The sequence below is a fragment of the Calypte anna genome, chromosome W, assembly GCF_003957555.1.
Source record: "Calypte anna isolate BGI_N300 chromosome W, bCalAnn1_v1.p, whole genome shotgun sequence".
Lineage (NCBI taxonomy): Eukaryota > Metazoa > Chordata > Aves > Apodiformes > Trochilidae > Calypte > Calypte anna.
Window position 1 is genome coordinate 4888897 of NC_044276.1, and position 22685 is coordinate 4911581.

General features: G+C 44.7%; 1 pseudogene; it reads right to left on the reverse strand.

Annotated features, from left to right (window-relative positions):
• LOC115600055 overlaps positions 1–21148 on the reverse strand; it is a 46232-nt pseudogene extending 25084 nt beyond the window's left edge.
• Positions 21149–22685: the final 1537 nt, after the last annotated feature.

Below are 22685 nucleotides of genomic sequence, written 5' to 3' on the forward strand. Positions count from 1 at the left end.
CCATCCAATTGGCTTTGGACATTGCAGACCAAGAAAAGTGGCCGAGACTATCTCTATACTGACTCATGGATGGCAGGAAATGCCTTATGGCGCTGGTTAAAGCAGTGGAAGCAAAACAACTGGCAACATAGAGATAAACCTGTCTGGGCTGCTGAACTGTGGAAAGATATTGCTGCTTGGTAAGAGAAACCTGATGTAAAAGTGCGTCACGTAGATGCCCACGTACCTTCATATCAAGCTACTGAGGAACATCAGAACAACCAACGAGCAGATGAGGCTGCTCAAGAGTTCCAAATAGATCTGGACTAGGACCATAAAGGTGAACTGTTTTTAGCTAGATGGGCCCACAATGCTTCAGGTCATCAAGGCAGGGATGGAACATATCGATGGGCACGTGACTGAGGGGTGGATTTATCTTTGGATGCTATTGTGCAGGTCATCCACAATTGTGACATATGGGCTGCAATTAAGCAAGCTAAAAGGTTGAAACCTCTGTGATATGAAGGGAGATAGTCAAAATATAGGTATGGGGAGGCCTGGCAAGTCGACTACATCACACTGCCTCAAACCCGCCAGGGTGAGAGCTATGTGCTGAAAATGGTGGAAGCAAGTACAGGATGGCTGGAAACATATCCTTTGCCTCATGCCACAGCCCAGAACACCATCCTGGGCCTAGAGAAACAAGTCTTGTGGTGATATGGTACACCAGAATTGAACCAGATAATGGAAGTAATTTCAAAAACAGTCTCATAAATAACTGGGCCAAAGAACATGGCATTGAGTGGGGACACCATATCCCCTATCATGCACTAGCCTCAGGTAAAATTGAAAGGTACAATGGATTGTTAAAAACTACTTTAAAGGCAATGGGTGGTGGAACCTTTAAAAACTGGGACAAGCACTTGGCAAAAGCCACCTGGTTAGTTAACACCAGGGGTTCCATCAATTGAGCTGGTCCTGCTCAATCAGATCTTCTACACACAGTAGATGGGGACAAAGTGCCTGTGGTGCATGAAAAGAATCTGCTAGGGAAAACAGTTTGGGTTTATCCTGCCTCGGGCAAAGGCAAACCCATTCTTGGGGTTCCTTTTGCTCAAGGGCCTGGACACACTTGGTGGGTGATGATGAAAGATAGAGAAGTACAATGTGTACCACAAGGGAATCTAACACTAGGTGAGAATTCCTAATTTCTGCTTGTCTAGCTTAATCAGTAATGCATTAAATCTTTGGGAATCATGAACTTGTATCCCACATTAACTACCATTATGTGAATTGTTGCATAAACTAACAGTGTTCTGTGAATGCTTTTCAGGATGATTTTATGATGATGAAACCAGAACTAGGTTCATCGGCTGGCATCCAGTGACTTCCTTGAAGTGAATATCTGCAACCTGCAACTTCTGGACCATGGACATGAACTGTGAAAATGTCCTGGTTTGGGCCAGGATAAAGGTGATTTTCTGTCTTGTACTTTTACTTTTAGCTAAGTCTCTTGTAAGTAGTTGCACTTGCTGAAATTAACAGCAAGTTTCTCAGACAGTGTGTGCTTCTAGGATTGATAACACTTGATGTTTATAGTTACTGCTAGAGACTGGTATGCAGAGCCAAGGACACTGCTCAGCTCTGAGGAAAACATTTTACCGTCCAGGAGGATACAGATGTCCCACCTGAGTCCTCCTTTGGGGAGGAACAGACAAGATAGATGCCAGAATTGACCAAACAGAGTATTCCATCCCATATACGTCACACTCAGTATAAATTTGAGGCATCACGAGGGCCGAGCCAGATCTTTTCCGGATTTCCAGATTTCCAGACTTCTGGATTTCCTGATTTCCCTTCCTCCCTTCCTTCACCCCGGCATCCTGGAAGGATCCCGTCCGTTCGTCTGCCTGTGGTCCTGATCCGTGCCAGCCCATATCTGTGTGTTCCTGCCTCCGGTTCTCGACTGCTGCCGACTCCAGGAGTCCAGCCTGGACTTTCCCAGGGCTGCCCTGCAGCCTTGGTGGTGACGTGAGAGTTATTGGGGGAGAGGGGGGAGGAATGTGGTTTCCATTTTCCTGTATATTTGTATATATTTAGTAATTTTTCCTATTTATCATTACTTTTCATTAAAGTTGTGTAGTTTAGTTTCCAACCCATAAGTCTCTCTCCCTTATTCTCTCTCCTTTCTTTATCAAGGAGGAGAGAGACACTAATAGAGAGCGTCTGTTATTCGGTTTAATTGCCGGGCCAGTGTTAAACCGTGACAGAAAATTGCTCCTTTTTTTGAGAATCTGCTACAAAAGATTAACATCTGCAATCACAGACTGAATTACTTAGTGAATTTTTGCACAGAGAGATAGTAATAATTTGTGTAAAAAAGTATTTAGGGATAAGAGATAATAATGATTGGAGCATGACGCAAATGGTATGGAATAAGGGGTGAAATGACCTGGTTTGGACCAGGATAAAGGTGATTTTCTGTCTTGTACTTTTGCTTTTAGCTAGGTCTCTTGTAAGTAGTTGCGCTTGCTGAAATTAACACCAGGGGTTCCATCAATCGAGCTGGTCCTGCTCAGTCAGATCTTCTACACACAGTAGATGGGGACAAAGTGCCTGTGGTGCATGAAAAGAATCTGCTAGGGAAAACTGTTTGTGTTTTTCCTGCCTCTGGGAAAGGCACACCCATTCGTGGGGTTGCTTTTGCTCAAGGACCTGGACACACTTGGTGGGTGATGATGGATGATGGAGAAGTACAATGTGTAATACAGGGGAATCTAACACTGGGTGAGAATACCTAATTTTTGCTTGGCTAGCTAAATCAGTAAAGCATGGAACTTTGGAGAGTATGAATTCATGCCCCACATTAATTGCTGTTATGTGAATTATTGCACAAATTAACAGTGTTCTGTGAGTGGTTTTCAGGATAATGTTGTGGTGATGAAACCAGAACTGGGTTCATTCACTGGCATCCAGTAACTTCCTCAAAGTTAACATCTGCAACCTGCAACTTGTAGACCATGGACATGAACTGTGACAATCATTTTTTGCTTTTAGAGTCTGCTACAATAGATGAACATCAGCAATCATAAACTAACTTAGTGGGCTTTAGTATATATAGAGAATAATAATTTGTGTAGAGGTGTATTTAGGGATAAGTGATGGTAATGACTGGAGCATGAGAAAAAGGTATGGAATAAGGGGTGCAATGTCCTGATTTGGGCCAAGATAAAGCTAATTTTCTGTCTTGTAATTTTGCTTTGAGTTCAGTCTCTTGCAAGTATCTGCACTTGCTGGAATGAATAGCAAGATTCTCAGTGTCTGTTTCTAGGACTGATAACTCTCAATGTTTACAGTTACTGATAGAGAATGGTCTGCCGAGCTAAGGGTTTCAGCTGAACAGATGGAGTCATGGCCATTCGGACAGCTCAGTCTCTCTCTTCTCCACTGTTGGGAAACTGTCTGGAAGAAAACAGACGTGAGCAATCCTGACTATTTAGCTTTAGCGAGAGTAAGATAAGGGCCGTGAGACCTAGTTCCAAGGTTTCTGAAAGATGAGCTATGGGAAAAAGATAAAGGAGCTGGCAGCAGGAAAAGAAGAATAGCAGAGTAATGATTAGCCAGCAGAAGTTCTGTGAGAATAGAATCTGTGGCCAAGATATAGCCACCTGCAAGATATCGTTATATAAACAAGGGTTCTATATAAAGCGAGCATGAATTGTTAATAGACAACTTCACTTTAACCATATTGGTGACTACGTGTTGTCCTTAAGCCTCCGCGGATTTTTTTTCTACACTCCATCAGCTCTATCTCCTACCTCTCCAGTCACTGTGCTGGAAACTGGTTTATGCACACCTCAGGGTGGGACAAAGAAAAGGGGGTTTTGAGGACAGGGTCCCAACCACAAAGCACACAAAGCATTCTCCAACCCTTTGCACCCCAACAGCCATAAGAGATTGCTCCATTGCACATTTGTAAAATTTCATTGAGTATCTTATTAATAAAAAAAAAAACCCAAATGGTATCAAACTTCAGGCTAGTGTACGTCCACCCAGTTTTGCAGCCACAATCATCTGGACACTGAAGTGTAAAGTCTAATTTCTGCGTCTAAATTTCCTTAAAAGGGCATGTTAGTGGAAAAGGTTTCTTTTCACCTCAAAATGACACAATCCCAAATTTTCAGTCCTGTTTTCTTTCAGAGTCCTACTGCAAGTTCACTCTAAAATGCTTCATATGGGTGTTCCTGAACTAAAAAAAGAAATAGACCTTGTCCCATTCAGACACCTTTTCCTGGTTTGAGCCAGGATGAAGGTGATTCTCTGTCTTGTGCTTTTGGTTTCAGCTGAGCCTCTTTAAGTAGTTGCTGAGATTGGCAGTGGGTCCCTCAAACAATGTCTGCTTTTGGGGCTGATAACGCTTGATGTTTATAGGTACTGCCAGGGACTGGTATGCAGAGCCAAGGACGCTGCTCAGCTCTGAGGAAAGCTGTAGAGAAACGAGATAAACCAGGTGCCTTGAATTGCCAAAGAGTGGGTGTGAGTCCACCTGTGCCTGATTATGACACGCCCCTATTGGGCATGAACAAGATCAGGGGGCAAATAAAGGTGGGACACACACCCACAGAAGGCACCTCAGCTCACTCTGGTGCGAGGCATGGAGAGGCCTGCAGCTCGTCGAGCCTCTGGAGCAAGAAAGGCTCTTCCCGCTACACTTCTACCCTGGAAGCGCTGTGTGGTGGCTGGAGTCCTGGAAGAGACCAGCAGCTCGTCGAGCTTCAGGAGCAAGAATGGCTCCTCCCGCTACAGAAAGCATTTTACCATCCAGGAGCCCTCCTTTTGGGAGGAACAGACAAGATAGATGTTAGAACTGACCAAACGGAGTATTCCATCCCATAGACGTCACACTCAATATAAATTTGAGGGATTTTCCAAATTTTGCTCTCTTCTTCCGGCGCCTCTTCCTGCTTCAGCTAGCTGCTTCCCTTCTTGCCTATCGTCCTGCTTCTTTTCCTGCCTCCAGCTCCCGACTGCTACCAACTCCAGGAGTCCAGCCTGGACTTTCCCAGGGCTACCCTGCAGCCTCGGTTGACGTGAGAGTCGTTGGGGGAGAAGGGGGAGGAGGGTGGTTCTCATTTTTTTTTCCTATATTTCTGTATGTGTTCACTAATTTATTCTATCATTGCTGTTTCATTAAAGTCTTGTAGTTTAATCTCCAACTGAGAAGTCTCTCTCCCTTGTTCTCTCTCCCTTCTTCATCAAGGAGGAGAGAGAGTTGTTAATAGAGAGCGTCTGTTTCGGTATAACCGCCGGGCCAGTGTTAAACCTTGACACACCTCCTCTAACGAGTGTGTCATTGAGATAATGACTTCTTTCTTTTACCTTGTTTGTTTTCAAAGAATCTAAAGATGTCGAAGCTTGGAAACTCTAAAGCCTGGAAAATGTGGTGACCTTTGCCAGGCCCCTTCATTTCTGGTGATGGCTGAGGTGGGTCTGGTGGCAAGAGATTAGATTGTAGCTCTGCTAAAAACTCTTCTCACACTGGGACCAGCGTTAGGGTCGATCACCCCTATGAAGATGGTGATGTCTCAGCAAATGGGAGCTTTGCCTGAAGCTCTTGGAGCAGTGGGGACATGAGTAGGATTTCTCTCCTGTGTGGATGAGACGATGCCTGATGAGATCAGAGCTCCTGGCAAAGCTCTTCCCACAGTCGGGACACTTGTAGGGACGTCCACCCTTATGGATCCGTAGGTGTTGGGAGAGACTCAAGCTGGTTGTGAAGCCCTTCCCACACTGGGGACACATGTAGGGTTTTTCCCCAGTGTGGACATGTTGGTGATGAATCCAAGAGGTACTGTTGTTTAAGGCTTTCCCTCAGTGTGTGCAGGGATACAACTTCTCTCCTGTATGGATGAGGTTATGGCGTGATAATGCAGAACTCTGGGTAAACTCGTTCCCACACTCCAGACACTCATAGGGTCTCTCTCCCATGTGGATATAGTGATGCCGTGAAAAACTGGAACTCCGGCTAAAGTCATTCCCACACTTGGAACATTTAAAGTGTTTCTCACCCATATGGATCCGTTGATGCTGGATAAAAGCTGATCTCCCGCTGAAACCTTTCCTGCAGTCAGGGTAGGTGTAGGACATGGTGCCTGTGTGATGGTGTCACCGTTGGACCAGATCCAAGCTGTCGCTAAACCATCTCCCGCAGTCAGGACATCTCTGGGGTCTCTCACCCCGATGGATTTTCTGATGGTGAAGATGGGCCTAAACCTTTTCCTACATTCCTTGCCAATATCAAGTATTTCTTCTGGATGGATTCAATGATTTTCACCAGTGTCACACTGTGGTATACATGTGGAACCAAAAAAATAAAATATGTCTCTGGAATCAGTTTTTCCTTTCATCCGGCTTGTAATTACCATATGTTTACCTCAGTGTACCTGACAGACACCTAGAAGATAAAGGTTATTTATCAGGTCGCCCAAACCTAGCAGGATTCCAGGAAACAAAGGTAAGAAATGACTCATCCCAGAAAGCCTGGAGATTTGTATGTATCAGGGCCATTTTGAATGAAGGGAACCCCTCTTTCTTTTTGGGGTATAAAAAATGCTAGGAAAAGAAGGAAAAGTGGGCTTCTTCGTCCAGACGCTCCCCCAGCTCGGCACCTCGACTTCCAGCTACGACAAGACAGAGCAACGGCTCGAACGGCAGAGAACCAGGAGCAGCCCCCAGCCCGGAGAGCCAGGAGCAGCCCCCAGCCCTAGGCCGGCCCGGTGCATGGTGACAATTTCTCTCTTTTGTTCTCCCTTTGCTACTCTTAACGACTCTTTAGTTTAGGTAATTACTTTATACAAAAGGCCTTGTTTCTAGTAAACCAGCTTTCCCTGTTTTTTAGAAATAAACCCTTGTAACTAATTTTAAATCCAACAATCTGGTTATTAAGTGATTGAAGCATCGTCTCTGGGTAGTGGCTGATTTATCCTCATAATTAATATATATAAAATAATAAGTGGATTGCGACATTTTTATTGGCGTCACGGACAGGATCAAATCGAGGAATAATATCAGAGCCTGCTCTTAGACTGACGCCTGAATTGCAAAACTAACTCTTAAAGAAATTTAAAATAACTTAAAGTCAAAGTAAAAACAAATGGAGGCCATCGCTTGTTCTGCTAAGCCTAGTGGAGGTAAAAGCCAGACTGTTTCTCTCTATCAGGAGGAAGAATTCTGTGAATATGCTCTTGTTCATCCTTTCTGGGACCACCTAACAACTCATAATTATATCCCGAAGGATACTCTTTATGATTTAATTTACAGAAATTATAAGAAAGGTGACTTTACCTCCCTTGCCAAATCAGTAAAAATCTTAGACACTCCTTCCGCTCTGGACAAAGCAAAAAACGAGTGAAAAAACACGGGGTAGACTTTTTCAACGCTCGTGCCTTCTTTATCCTGGCTGCTATAATTTGGCTGGAGAAGGAAGAAATGCGCCAAAGATTGGAAAATCTGGAAGGTGGCATGTTTGTAGAATTCGGGGACCTCCTAAGAAATATTGAGGAAGCTGAGCCAAATTCTGAAATAAGTACTGACCCTAGCCCAATGCTGGAAGGCACTACATCTGCGTCTGAATATACATCGGACGATGGGGAACATGTATCTCCTGAAAAACCCCGCAGAAAAACTGTGCATTTTGCACCTAAAAAGAGGGGCAGACCCTCCATTTTAAAATCAAAGCCGCAGCTGAAAGCTGCTACCACACAAGCAGGCACTCCCCCTCAGGCTGTTAACCCGCCCGAGGGAGAAATGGCTGAATTATGCAAATGGGTCAGCACTTTTATAAGACCTGGAGCTAAAAAATTTGATAAATTGGAGGAAAAAGTTCGGCAGCTCGCTGTAATGAGCGAGAAATCCTCTACTCAATCTTCCTCCTGTCATGAGACTTCTGATTCTTCAGAAGAGGAAAATATGCCTGTAACACATAAACGTCTTCGTCTTGTAAGTAGAACAGAGCATACAGGCGAATTAGATTCAGGGCGAGAACTGGTGACTCATAAGGAGTTTCCATATTCTCCTCTGGAACTGAGCCAATTAAAAAGACAACTTGGCAGATTGCCTATGGAAACTGATATAGACTATGTGGTAAGGGTTTCATCTTCCAGTGGAGACCACATATTATTATCAGAAAAAGAAGCATCCGGTCACTGGGGTCCTGGAGTTATGTTAATTACTGGTAACTCCAGAGCGCCCTGGTCCCTGACCCAACGAGCTGCCTATAATATGGGCTTCAATGATCCCATAACAAGAGGAGGACCCCATGTATTAAGAGGAGGCCTCACCCAGCTGCTGGATAATGTTCATAAAGCCAGTGTGATTCAAATGATTTAAGACCATGCTCTGGTGATTAACCAGGAGAACCCACTTATGCTAAAAGTAAAACCTGAGAGGATGGATATTCTCATCAGAAGGTTACCTACGCAACTGCAAAATCTAGCCCTACAGATCAAGGCTAGAATCAAAAAGTCAAATAGAAATTCGCTATTAGGCACGGACTATACTTGGTCCGATCTGCTTACTGAATTGACAGAATTTTGACGCAAATATGTGGCACCCAAAGCTGATTCTACATCTGTAAGAATTCTTCAAACCCCAGCAAAATATAATGATAATAAAAAATTGACTCATGCTGCTGCGGCTGACAGACCTCCTCAAAGTCCTCCCCACCAGCAGGAGGAATCACAGGGTGACTGGACAGTTGCAAATAGAGGAGGCAGACATAGAAATAACAATTACAGAAATAATAATAATAATTATAATATTAATACTAATACTCCACGTCCAAATAGGCCCTCTCGAGACAGAAATAATTCACCACCAGGTGAATTGGGACCTTTCGCAAAGCTCACAAATAGTGCTCCGAATCTATTGCCCTCAGGGTTGACTAGCCTGGCTCAGTGCTATTGCTCCTAAAGCAGCTAACCTCTCTGCTGGCTTGCTCAGGAGTGAGCTGAGCCTGTGTTTTGAAGCTCACCTTTTATTTGCCCTTTAATCCTGCTCATGCGCAGTTAGGGCCTGCCTTAATCAGGCACAGGTGGGCTTAGCACAAGCTCATGCCCACTCCCTGGCAATTAGTGGCACCTGGTTGCCTCATTTCACTACATTCCCCCCCCCCCCCCTTTTTTTTTTTTTTTTGAAAAGGAACACAAAAAATATGTGAAGTTCAAAAGTATACGATGTCCAAATGTGCAAATTCAGAAAGGTTATTCAGTTTGAGCTGCTGGATGATGCATCATTGTCCATTAATGATCTGGTCGTGGCAGGGTGTGTCCATTTCACGGCCTGATTTGTTTGTTCAAGGAGGGCTTTTATTTTGTCCTCCAGGCCGATGGGTGCAGCTGGTGGGGTGGCCGCTTCTTTCCCATGCTCTTTTTCTGAGCTGGGAGGTGGCAGTAGGGGTGGTTTCAAGCAGCAACTAGGGCTGCCCATCTCGGGGGCATGTGCTGTCGGCATCTTTGCATTCTTTTGTACGTTTCTTTCGGTGCTCAGAGCAGGTGCTTCTTCTTCCTCCGGCCCAATGTCTGATAGAAACTCGGCTATAGAATGGTGCGACTTTCCTCTCATGCCCTTAATGGCAGGGCCGTTGTCCCTTAGTCCTAAAATAGCCTTCCGGGTTTTTCCACCCTCAGGAAGAGGGGTGAGTAGCGGAGGCGCTTTGAGGACAACACCGGATCCTGCTTCTGATGGTGGTGCTGTAGTATCAACGCTAGCGCTTGGCGGAAGCGCTGCAATGGCGGTGACAGCAGCTTCCGCCTCTGCTTTTACTTCATTTAGGGCATTTATCACCATTCCCCATGTACCGCCTAATCGGATTATGTTTTTATACATTTCTTGAGTATGGAGGTTTCCCAACAGGTCACTGACCTCATGCCAAAGTTCTTATGCAGCCACATAGGACGGGGAGGAGGAGAGTTCTTGCTCCTTCTCCAGTGTCACCAGCTTCTAATTAACAGGGGTGCTTGCTGACAATCCCATCTTTTCCTTTTTCTTGGTCAATCAGTGGTAGAGAAGGAAAGGTAGTGGATCTTCTTACCCGACTCCTTGGGTTTTCTGCTAATGTTAGTTTGCGTCGAACTAGCTCCCTTTTTTCTGATTCATCTGAGCGGGGGCTAGATCAAGGTCTATGCCCACATTCTCCACCAGATATTGCAAGAAAACCTCTTCTAGGGCACGGCGCTCCAAGGTCCAAGCAGGTGTTCCAGCAGAAACTCACGCATAGCACGCTGAGTCTATTGCCCTCAGGGTTGACTAACCTGGATAGAAAGTATTACTCCGAAAGCAGCCAATCACTCTGCTGATTTGCTCAGGAGTGAGCTGAGACTATGAGTTTGACCCTCACCTTTTATTGGCCCCCTAATCCTGGTCATGCGCAGTGGGGGCCCGCCCTAATCAGGCACAGGTAGGCTTAACACAAGCTCATGCCCACTCCTTGGCAATTAGTGGCACGTGGTTGATTCATTTCACTACAGGAAAGGGCCAGTCAAAGTTTCAGTTGTCACTCTTTGCATTTATTTTCCAGTCCCATTTGTTGGGAGTTTTGGGAGGCCTATTGAGCAACAGTGGAGAGTGGCCACCAAGGGCTGGTATATTCGAGGTTTGTTGTAAAAAGCAAAGCCATAGCCTGATTGTTGGTGGTGCTGTGGGTAGGGTTCCATGTGAGGGTTAGGGCTAGCCAAAATTTTCAGTGTTCACTGTTTGGATTTGTGTTGGGAGTTTTTGGAGGTCTATTGAGAAACAGTCGAAAGTGGCCGTCTAGGGCTGGTATATTCAAGGTCTGTGATAAAACGCAAAGCCATAGCCCAATTGTTGGTGGTGCTTTGGGTAGGGTTCCATGTGAGGGTTAGGGCCAGCCAAAGTTTTCAGTGGTCACTCTTTGTATTTGTTTTCCGGTTCCCTTCGTTGGGAGTTTTGGGAAGCCTATCGAGCAACAGTGGACAGTGGCCGCCCAGGGCTGGTATATTCGAAGTTTGTGCTAAAACGCCAAGCCATAACCCGATTGTTGGTGGTGGTGTGGGTAGGGTTCCATGTAAGGGTTAGGGCCAACCAAAGTTTTCAGTGGTCACTCTTTGCATTTGTTTGCCACTTCCCTTTGTTGGGAGTTTTGGGAGGCTTGTTGAGCAACAGTGGAGAGTGGCCACCAAGGGCTGGTATATCCGAGGTTTATGGTAACACGCAAAGCTGTAGCCTGATTGTTGTTTGTGGTGTGGGTAGGGTTGCATGTGAGGGTTAGGGCCAGCCAAAGTTTTCAGTGGTCGCTCTTTGCATTTGTTTTCGAGTCCCGTTCTTTGCGAGTTGTGGGAGGCCTATTGAGCAATAGTGGAGAATGGCTGCCGAGGGTTGGTATATTCGAGGTTTGTGGTAAAACGCAAAGTCGTAGCTCGATTGTTGGTGGTGCTGTGGGTAGGGTAGGGTTCCAAGTGAGGGTTAGGCCCTGCGAAAGTTTTCAGTGGTCACTCTTTGCATTTGTTTGCCAGTCCTGTTCGTTCGGTGTTTAGGGAGGCCTATTGAACAACAGTGGAGAGTGGCTGCCTAAAGTTTGTATATTCGAGGTTTGTTGTAAAATGCAAAGCCGTAGCCTGATTGTGGGTAGTGCTGTGGGTAGGATTCGATTTGAGGGTCAGGGCCAGCCAAAATTTTCAGTGGTCACTTGATATAAGCACCTTGAATTAAAATATGTCTCTTGAATCACCTTTTTTTTTTCTTCTCTGGTTGCAACATTATGTCAATTAACATATGTTTATCTCACCGTATGCCTGACAGACACCTAAAAGATAAGATTGCTTGTCAAGTTGCCTCCTTGTGCATGGTAGAGACAAAAACAATGAAAGTAGCAGGACACCAAAAGACAAAAAGATAAGGATGACTCATCTCCGGGAAGTCTGGAAATCTGTATGTTTCAGGGATATATGCAAAAAAGGGACCCGTCTTTCTTTTTGCTGTATAAAAAACCCTAGGAAAAAAGGAAAAGGTGGCAGCTTTCTTCTAGACGCCCCTTTCTCTCGGCACTTTGCTTTCCAGCCATGAGGCAGACACAGCGGAGGATCGAACAGCGGAGAACCCAGAAGTAACTCCAGCCTGAGGCCAGGTCCAACGCGGACGGTGAAAAACCTCTTTGTTCTTTTCTTTTACCTTAATGACTCTCTCTCCAAGGTGACTAATTTGTGCAAAGACTTTCTGCGGGCAAACCGGTTTTCCCTGTTTTGAAGGTGGTGTTATCGTTTCCTGCCCTAAATAAATCCTTGTAACTTGTTTAAATCCTAAAGCCTTTTTATTTTTGTAAATTCACGCGTCGTCTATAAGTAGTGGCTGAATTTTCCTCACAATCAAAATATAAATAATAACTCGGATCGTAATATTTTTATTGGCGTCACGGACAGGAAAAAATCGAGGAACAATATCAGAGCCTGCTTTTAGTTTGATGCCTGAATTGCAAAACTAACTCTTAAACAAATTTAAAATAATTTAAAGCCAAAGTAAATACAAATGGAGGCCATAGCTTGTTCTGCCAGCTCCAGTGGAGGTAAAAAACAGACTGTTTCCTTCTATAAGGAGGAAGAATTCCGTGAATATGCTCTTGTTCATGCTTTCTGGGACCACCTAACAACTCATAATTATATCCCGAAGGATACTCTTTACGATTTAATTTACACAAATTATAAGAATGGTGACTTTACCGCCCTTGCTAAATCTGTAAAAATTTTAGACAATCCTTCTTCTCTGGACAAAGATTCCAAAAAACATGTGAAAAAACTCGGGGTAGACTTTTTCAGCGCTCGTGCCTTTTTTATCCTAGCCGCTATAATTTGGCAGGAGAAAGAAGAAATGCGCCAAAGATTAGAAAATCTTGAAAGTGGCATGTTTGTAGAATTTGGGGACCTCCTAAAAACCATTGACGAAGCTGAAGACTCCGGGGAGCCAAATTCTGAAATCAGTGCTGCACTTGGTCCGATTCTGGAAGGCCATACATCTGCGTCTGAATATACAACAGATGATGGATAGTATGTCTCTCCTGAAAGACCCTGTAAAAAAACGGTGCATTTTGCACCCAAAAAGGGGAAAAGAAGACCCTCCATTTTAAAATCAAAGCCACAGCCGAAAGCTGCCAACTCGCAAACAGGCATTCCCCTCAGGCTGTTAACCCGCCCGAGGGAGAAATGGCTGAATAACGCAAATGGGTCAGCACATTTATAAAAACTGGGGCTAAAAAATTTGATAAATTGGAGAAAAAGGTCCAGCAGATCGCTGTAATGAGCGAGAAGTCCTCTACTCAATCTTCCTCCTGTCATGAGACTTTTGATAGTTCAGAAGATGAAAGCATGCCTGTAACGTCCTGTAATTAGAGCAGAACATACACGTGAGCTAGATACCGGACGGGAGCAAGTTACTCATAAAGAATTTCCATACTCTCCTCTGGAACTGACCCAATTAAAGAGTCAATTTGGCAGATTACCTTTGGAAACTGATATAGACTATGTGGTAAGGGTTTCATCTTCCAGTGGAGACCACATATTATTATCAGAAAAAGAAGTGTCAGGCCACTAGGGTCCTGGAGTTATGTTGATCACTGGTAATTCCAGAGCTCTATGGTCCCTGACCCAACAAGCTGCTTATAATGTGGGCTTCACTGACCCCATAGCTAGGGGAGAACCCCATGTATTGTGAGGGGGTCTCACCCAGCTACTGGACAATTTTCATAAAGCCAGTGTGATCCAAATGATTTATGACCATGCTCTGGTGATAAACCAGGAGAACCCACTTATGCTAAAAGTAAAACCTGAGAGGATGGATATTCTCATCAGAAGGTTACCTACGCAACTGCAAAATCTACAGATCAAGGCTAGAATCGAAAAGTCAAATAGAAATTCGCTATTAGGCACGGACTATACTTGGTCCGATCTGCTTACTGAATTGACAGAATTTGGACGCAAATATGTGGCACCCGAAGCTGATTCTACATCTGTAAGAATTCTTCAAACCCCAGTAAATTATAATGATAATAAAAAATTGACTCATGCCGCTGCGGCTGCCAGGCCTCCCCAAATTCCTCCTCACCAGCAGGAGGAATCACAGGGTGATTGGACAGTTGTAAATAGGGGAAGCAGACAGAGAAACCACAATAATCATCAAAATAGACCCTCCCGAGAAAGAAATAATTCACCACAGGGTCAACTGGGACCTTTTGCAAAGCTTAAAGAGGAAGCTAAGCAAAAAGGCATCCCTCCTTCAATCTTAAGTCACAATTTTACTTATGGCCATCTAAAAGCCTTAGTAGAGGGATGGCCTGCCAGGTCACATTCAGGGGAAAGATCTGGAAATTACCATAATTCGGGAAACTAAAAGGCCCTCTCTCTGCTACTAAAAAGAAAGCAAAAAGACAGCAGAGAGAGGAGACAGGTCCTGACCCCAGTTCAGTAAATTCTACTGACCCCCTGAATAAACCTTGGGAAACAATCCCTACAAATCAAAATGATTGGTCCAAAAATAATGAACAATCAAATCCTAAAATATCAAGTCCTCCAAAAGACTGGCAAAATGTGCTAAGATTGGTCTTGAATAAAAATGGAGATTTGGAACTTACATGCGCTGTTGGGCCAAAATGCTACCCTGTCACATTTGTAGTGGACACAGGGGCACAGATCTCCACGTTAAAATCTGATGTAGCCAAAAAATGTGGTATTAATTCTTCACTCAAACCAATATTTGTTAGTGGTGCTTTGGGAACCTCTGTGTTGCAAAAGACAGCTAAAGTTTCCCTTAAACTACCGGGAGACGAAGAGTTAATACGAACCCAGATTATTGTAGATAATATCCCTTACAATTTGTTAGGAATGGATGTATTGATTGGCAGATTGTGGAGAGATGAAAACGGTTGTCTTTGGAATTTTGGCACCCCCAGTCTTAAAGTTAGACTGCTAACAGCCCCCTCTTGCCTCCCCCAAAGCAAAATCACGAATATTAAGCAGTATCCTATTCCCTTAGCAGCTAGAGAAGGTATCAGGGATGTAATTTCTGACTTGAAACGGAAAGGTATAGTTGTGCCTTGTCATTCACCTTATAATTCCTCGATTTGGCCCATAAGAAAACCAAATGGAAAATGGAAAATGACTGTAGATTATAGGAAATTGAATGCCAATACTGAAAAATTAACTGCAGCCATCCCAAACATTGCAGATCTGGTGCTAGAAATCCAGGAAGCAGCACACCCAGTGCTTGCATCTCTGGATGTGAAAGATATGTTTTTCCAAATTCCAATTGACCCTGAAGATCAAAAATATTTTGCTTTTACTTGGAATGGAATACAATATACTTTCACCATGTTTCCTCAGGGCTATAAATATTCTCCCGCGCTGGCTCACCATGCTCTTGCGCAGGAGCTGGAAAATATCACAGAAATAAAAAATAACCCAGATGTGAAGATTTACCAATACATTGATGATGTACTGATAGGTGGTTGTCACGGTTTAACACTGGCCCGGCAATTAAACCGAATAACAGACGCTCTCTATTAATCTGTCTCTCCTTGATAGAGAAAGGAGAGAGAATAAGGGAGAGAGACTTATGGGTTGGAAACTAAACTACACAACTTTAATGAAACAGTAGTGATAAATAGGTAAAATTACTAAATATATACAAATATACAGGAAAATGGAAACCACATTCCTCCCTCCTTTCCCCCAATAACTCTCACGTCACCACCGAGGCTTTAGGGCAGCCCTGGGAAAGTCCAGGCTGGACTCCTGGAGTCGTCAGCAGTCGGGAACTGGAGGCAGGAACACACAGATATGGGCTGGCACGGATCAGGACCACAGGCAGGTGAACAGACAGGATCCTTCCAGGATGCCGGGTGAAGGAAGGGAAGCAGGAAAAGATCTGGAAAAGATCTGGCTCGGCCCTCGTGATGCCTCAAATTTATACTGAGTGTGACGTATATGGGATGGAATACTCTGTTTGGTCAATTCTGGCATCTATCTTGTCTGTTCCTCCCCAAAGGAGGGTTCAGATGGGGCCTCTGTGTCCTCCTGGACAGTAAAATGTTTTCCTCAGAGCTGAGTGTCCTTGGTTCTGCATACCAGTCTCTGGCAGTAATTATAAACATCAAGTGTTATCAGTCCTAAAAGCACACACACTGCATGAGAAACTCGCTGTTAATTTCAGCAAATGCAACTACTTACAAGGGACTTAGCTAAAAGCAAAAGTACAGAAACAGAAAACCACCTTTATCCTGGCCCAAACCAGGACAGTGGTAAAACTGAGCAAGCTGTGAGAACAGTTTATGATGCCATAATTGGGCACTTAACAAGATTACAAATTGAAATACCTGAGGAAAAAAGACAACCTCCGTCCCAAGAAACTAAATTTCTAGGGATCAACTGTAAAGTTGGAACAGGGACCATTCCTACTGATACACTTTCTCACTTAGGAGAAATAAAAGCACCCACAAATAAAAAGGAATTGCAGGAAATTATGGGGACTTTGCAATATTGGCGAAAGCACATACCAGAGCCTTTATATGCCTTTACATGCCAGGCCTTTATATGACCTGCTGAAAAAGCATCGCCTATGGGAGTGGAATCACAACCATGAGGAAGCTTTAAAACTTCGAGAGGCACAAACCTTTCAGACCCTGGGACCTCTCCACCCTGCAGACCTGATAATAATTGAATAGGGTTTTTCCCCTAGCGCCTTCTCTTATCACTTTTGGCAAGGAGGCCCAGCAGGACCCCCCAGACCTATATCGTTTTATTCACAGTCATTAAAAGCCTCTGAAAAGCGCTATTCAATTCTAGAAAAGGCTTTGCTTACAGTCAGCAGGGCACTGAAAGAGATAAGCAAGATAATTAGAAAACAACAGGTAATCCTGCAGGGACCCTTTAAAGTGCTTAACCAGGTCTTATCTGGGAAACCGCCCCCTGATGGGATTTCTCAGAAAGGGACTATCAGAAAATGGTGTTCCCAAATTGAATATTTTGCTGAGCTGTTTCAAATTGTTGAAGGCCCAGACAAGCAATTGAAAATTCAGGAACCCCTTGACTCCATGAAAGAAAAAGATTTAATTATGAAAACTCCTAGCCCCATTAAGGAAGCCCCAGAATTTGAAAGCAGTATGCATAATGCCTGGTTCACTGATGCTTCTTCCAGAAGACAGGGGAAAACATGGTTTTTTAAATCAGCTGCAATTAAACCTTCCACAGGGGAACAAATAATAAATCAAGATGAAGGAAGTGCACAAGTAGGCGAACTGGATGCTGTTTTGAATGTATTTGTAAAAGAAAAAGCCACTACAGAACCTGTATATATCTATACAGACTCTTTTGCTGTATTTAAAGGCTGTGTTGAATGGGTAACTTTCTGGGAGATTAATAATTGGGAAATTAATCGTGTACCAGTATGGCATACAGAAAAATGGAAGGAAATCCTAGAAATTGCTAAACGAAATCCCAATTTTCATGTAGGATGGGTACCTTCTCACCAATCCGATTTGAAAAATGAAGCAAGCAAATATAATAACCTAGTTGATGAATTGGCAAGAATTAATGTCATTGAAATCAGAGATGCTCTTAATCAAGGTGAAGTCCAAGAATGGGGAAACTTGTTGGAATGGCTTCATTGCAAAAGGGGTCATTCCGGTATCTTTGATTTGTATAAAGAAGCACAATCACGTGGCTGGTCTGTGTCACGTGAGCAATGTAAAACAATTATTTCTGCTTGTGATTTATGTAAAATTCGATTGGGAGAACATCCTCTGACAGCTGATCACTTTACATCTCAGAGATGGTAAAACATTGTGGTCTACTTGGCAAATAGATTATATAGGACCCTTCCGGAAGTCAGGAAACAAAGAATATGTTATTGTAATGGTGGAAGTGATATCTGGGTTAACATGTGCTGAAGCTTATGCAAAAGCCAATAGGGAAAATACTGTTTCTTTCCTGAAAAAGCTCTTTGGAATTTTGCCTAAGCCTACCAGTATTCAGTCTGATAATGGTACTCATTTCACTTCCCACCTGGTCCAGCAATGGGCAAAAAGTGCAAATATTAACTGGACTTTTCATATTCCTTACTATCCGCAGGCTAATGGAATTGTAGAAAGGACTAATGGATTAATAAAAAAGCTCATTTGGCCTCAAGAAAGTAATTGGCATGACAAACTTAATTATGCAGTTGCCACAATCAATAATCGGTGGGGTGTGAAGGGCTGTCCCTGCCTGACTGCATTCTTTCCCTTGTCGCCTAATCAAGATAACAACGCTGAGAAGCAGCCTCCCAGGAATTTCAGGCAGCGCCTACAACCTGGGCAAACTGCTTATGTGAATTTACCTAACATAGGTAAAATTAGATTAATTTTGCAGCATCCACTGAATTCAAACACATGGGTGGCAACTGATATGAATGACAAGCAACACAAGATTAGTACAAATTGGATAGTCTGTGTGCAGTAAATGGTTACTTTGTATCCTGGATACCAATGTGTCTCTTTGGTCCTTTTGTGTGATTAGGTTTCGTGTATTGCGAGAGGAAGACTGCTTACTAGCTTCAGCTTTTCTTGGAACAGGAAATCCCCCCCCGGCTCAGTCTCAGAATTGGCTACTCTGATACTGAGTGCCGAAGAAGTTACTACATGACAGCCAGAAGATTAGCCACCTTTTTGGCTTACACGCAGTGCTTTATAAGAACATGATTTTATTTCTAATTGTTCCGGAAATGCTGTTGCTTGTAACATGTTTGGTTGGTTTTGCAGAACCTGATTTGATTGATATGCCAAGGAACACATTGATTCACGAACCCTGGGATAAAAATTCTTTCCTCAATTTGGGACAAAATATAAGTACGGTCCTGGATTTGCAAAATTGTTGGGTCTGTGGCTCACATCAGGGATTCACACAATGGCCGTGGATGGCACACCCTGTCCACCCTAAATGGATGTTGCATCCCTATTCTAAAGCACGTATGAGTAAAACTCCTGTTTTTTGGGACAATGATTCGCCTGCCTGGGATCTTCACCATGTCCCAGAAGGGGAATTTTGCCTCAGCCGTAAGCTGACAGATCAGGATATTAAAACAGGTACTGGAAAACCTCTAGGTTTCTCCAGATGCAAATACACCCTGATTCTGGGATGGCATTGTGAGGATAGAAATTGCACCACCATAGACTGCTCGAAACGCCCTTTGGCTAAGGATAAGACTGAGGTTTTTGGCAACAGTAACAGTCCACGCCATAAACAAATGTATTATGGCTCGGCTTGGCAGGACCGCTCGGGATGTCCAGCTTTTTTTAAGCAATATTGGTCCTCAGTGGATAATTCTGACAGACCTCAGAATACATGACTGAAATGTAAAACCGAGGAGGGAGTTTGGCTGTGTTCAAGATCTGATTTAAATCTTTTCCATGCAGTAGCCCCCCTCCCCCCTCGCCAAAGTGAAACTTATGATAGCCCCTCATATGGGAGGCCAGGAGGTGTCAGAGAATTTTCCTACATTTATCCTCGGTCACCCTTACACCCCACTGCCCCAGGAAGAGCCCTGAGCCCTCTGTGAGAGACAGGACCTGTCTTCCCAGGGCCTGGGGTCAGGGCTTGGCCTTTCTGCTGCATCCAACAAACCAAAGGGTTTTCTCAGCATTACAGCCACCAGCACAGGGCCTTTGCCTCCACAACAACCACAAGCAACCCCAACAGCCACAACAACCCCAAGCAGCGCTACAGGCTGGGGACAGAGTGGCTGGAGAGCAGATAGGCAGAGAGGGACCTTGGAGTTTGGATTTACAGGAAGCTGAACATGAGCCAGCAGTGTGCCCAGGTGGCCAAGAAGGCCAATGGCATCCTGGCCTGTATCAGGATCAGCGTCGCCAGCAGGTCCAAGGAAGTGATTCTGCCCCTGTACTCAGCTCTGGTGAGGCCACACCTCGAGTACTGTGTCCAGTTCTGGGCTCCTCAGTTCAGGAAGGATATCGAGGTCCTGGAGCAGGTCCAAAGGAGGGCAACCAGGCTGGTGAAGGGACTCGAGCACAGACCCTAAGAGGAGAGGCTGAGAGAGCTGGGGTTGTTCATCCTAAAGAAGAGGAGGCTCAGGGGAGACCTCATCGCTGTCTACAACTACCTGAAAGGAGGTTGTAGCCAGGTGGGGGTTGGTCTCTTTTGCCAAACGACTTTCAAGAAGACAAGAGGGCATGGTCGTAAGTTGTGCTAGGGGAAGTTTAGGTTAGATATTAGAAAGAATTTCTTTACGGAAAGAGTTATCCGGCATTGGAATGGGCTGCTCACTGAAGTGGTGGGTTCTCCGTCCCTGGAGATATTTAAAAGGGACTGGATGTGGCTCTCAGTGCCATAGTCTAGCAATCGCAACAGTGGTTCAAGGGTTGGACTCGATGATCTCGGAGGTCCCTTCCAACCCAGCCAATTCTATGATTCTATGAATCTATGAAAAGTACAAGCAAAACAGTTTTACATAAATTTGAAGCCATCCAGTGTGGCCAAACCAATTGACTAATTCATCTATACCAAAGAATCTTGCATCTTCCTTGATATTTTGAGTATGTTCTACTAACTGTTGTATCTCCTTATGTATTGACCTAGCGTGATCACTCAAGTTCATACAGCACATACTATCAAAATCTTCGCAACCATGGCCCTGAGTTAAAAGCAAAAAAACAATGGCTGCTCTATTTTGTAATACTGCATGTTGTACAGAAGACAAATCATTAGTTAGTTCAGATAATACCTTGTTGGTATCACCCGTGCAGGGTGAAGTTGTGCACCAGCAGCTCCACATAGAGGGTCTCGTTGAGGACAGGACCCCCCACCCACCAGGAGTAGGTGCCGGCATCCTCGGGGCGCAGGGCTCGCAGCTGCAGGCTCCCGTTAGCCAGGAGCAGGGTGCTGCCATTCCCCCTTTCCTCCGGCACCTTCTCACCTCCCGGGGTCACCCAGTACCAGCTCTGCACCCCTTGTAACCGAGTGTCACAGCTCAGGGTCACCGTGTCACCCAAGTGGCCTTCCAGCACCGTTTCCCTCGCCTCGCTGAAGTTGAGGGGCTGCCGGCCGGCCAGGCTCAGGATCCCAACGGGAGCCGGGAGGGTGGGAAGCACGCAGCTTAATTCCTCCTGGAAATCCATCACAGCGCTCAGGCGGCGGCGGTGGCCCGGAACACCAGCTGGAAGAGGTGACAGTCACAGGCCAGGGGGTTGGCGTGCGAGTTTTGCTGGCAGCGCATACACCATACCGGACCAGCTTGGCATTCTCGTCGCATATGGCCAGGGGCGCCACATCAGAAACAGCGATAGTTTGTTGCTCTGTTTTGCTGAGCGGATCCAGCCGGGCTTTGCAGGGGTGCAAGAGCAGCTAACACCTGAGAGCTAGTAGCTTTCACCTGTTCCTTTATGCTTTTACCTAAGTTCTTAACTGCCTCTACTAACATAGCATTCGGCCCCTGAGGTACTTGTGCCATACACTCTAATAATTCCTCTATCGATCAAGTCCCTGGAAGCGTAACAATAACATTGCGAGCTATGGAGTTACAATTTTGCATGGCACATTGTTTCAACAGAGCCCCATGCATATACTCCAGAACTCCTGCTGACTGAATAGCACTAGCAACTCTGTCTACAAATGACCCAAAAGGTTCTTCCCTCCCTTGTTTGATTCCCATATACGACGGAACTCCTCCAGGCGCTTTAATTCGCCTCAAGGCGAGACATGCTAAATGCATAGATTCCCTGATTTTATCTGGTCCCAACAATGCTTGTGCCTCAGACCAACGCCATGGTCCTAGACCCATTAACTCCTCAAGTGTTATTCCATACAAAGGGTTGCCTGCTTGTCTCTGCACTGCCACTGACTCCTGGCAAAATGATTGCCAGTATGCATTGTATAGCAATTGCTGATGCTGAGTAAGAAACAACTTCATAATGTTCTTAATATCTTCTGGCAGAAGCAGATTACCCCCCCATATATAATCCAACATTTGCCAAACAGGCTCACTCTGTACTCCATTTTCACTAACAGTAGCACATAATTGCGATAATAACTTCCAATCCAGATTAGTAATAGACGCCTGCATACCACCAGCTACTTGTGTATAAACTACTGGGAATGCACTGGTTAAAGAATCTGCTGTGTCCCTATCTCCTGCTCGCATGGCTTCTGCAGCAATAGTCTGCCACAACACTTGCCGTCTCATGGCAGTCATTTGCAGCTCATTAGGTGGAGAAAATGGAACATCATCCTTAAATGGATTTTTTGACAATTTAGAAGAGTCTAAGAAGGGATTTGAAGGAGCCTCAGGAGGATCTAAAAAATCCGATGGTGGGGCAAAATCCGGCAAGGGAGCAGAAGGACCTTCCAGAGTAGGAGGCATAACAGGGGCAGAAGGCAACTCATCTCTCTTTCCTAGAGACTCAGTCGGAATATTTATGACATTGGTAGCGGGGGGTAATGGGCAATTAGGCTCTGTAGCAACAACAGAAGGATTGGGTTCACACAGGCGCTGTGCCGCCACCCAGGCAGCTTGTTGCTCAGCTTTATGCTGTTGTAACACATTGATAACAACCCGCCATTGTTTCCCTAACTTCTTAGCTACTTTATCATCCTCTAAAGTGCCTTCCCATAACTTGTCACCAAAGCGCCTCCATTCTCCTTCATCAAAGACCGTAT